The sequence below is a fragment of the Myotis brandtii genome, unplaced genomic scaffold (genome assembly GCF_000412655.1).
Source record: "Myotis brandtii unplaced genomic scaffold, ASM41265v1 scaffold1020, whole genome shotgun sequence".
NCBI lineage: Eukaryota > Metazoa > Chordata > Mammalia > Chiroptera > Vespertilionidae > Myotis > Myotis brandtii.
In genome coordinates, this window is record NW_005353406.1 from 790,340 (window position 1) to 791,080 (window position 741).

The window sequence follows — 741 nt, forward strand, 5'->3', positions numbered from 1 at the left end:
CCTGGTGCTGTCAGGCGGGCGCTGGAGGCTGGCCCCCTGCTGCCCCAGCATTGGGGGTTGGGGGGTAATGGCACCCCAGTAGCCTCGCTTGCTCTCCTGGGGCCTGGTGGGGTGGGGGCTTAGCTCCGGTCTCCAGCTTGGCCTCAGGTGGCAACCGCCTCTGTCCAGGCCGTCGCCTCCCCACGCCGCCTGCTCTGCCTGCCCCACTCCTGGCGCCAAGCTCTCCCCACTCCAGCCCCCTGCCCCTGCTGTGCCCCTGCCTGCGCCTCACACAGCTTCACACCAGCAGGGGCTGCGGCCCACCTGGGTGCTGGGCTGGGTGGCTGCGGGGCCAAAGGCAAGCTGTGCGGTGGGACCCACTCCTGCCCGGAGCCCCCAGAGGCCCCTGGCGACAGCCTTTATGCTGAAGCGTCCGTGTTGCTAGGAGCTCAGGGCTTTTCTCAGGGGCCTGGATCCCAGCAGACAACAGTGCTTCTTCCCGACGGACGCCCTTGGGCCACAGCCCCTGCAGCGGGCGGAGAGAACACGGGGGCCACCAGCTCTCAGGGACCAGCGCCCGCCCGCACAGACCCAGGGGGCTCGGGGGCCCCAGGCCAGCGCTGTGTTGTCACCCCGAGAGGCTGTGGCAGGGGACCAAGAGGCCCAGCTGTCACCCTGGGAGGGAGTCCTGGTTTCTTCCCCAGGAATCAGCCCTAGCCCCGCCCTCCTGGCCCCTCCCCAGGGTGCCTCCCGGGAACTCCT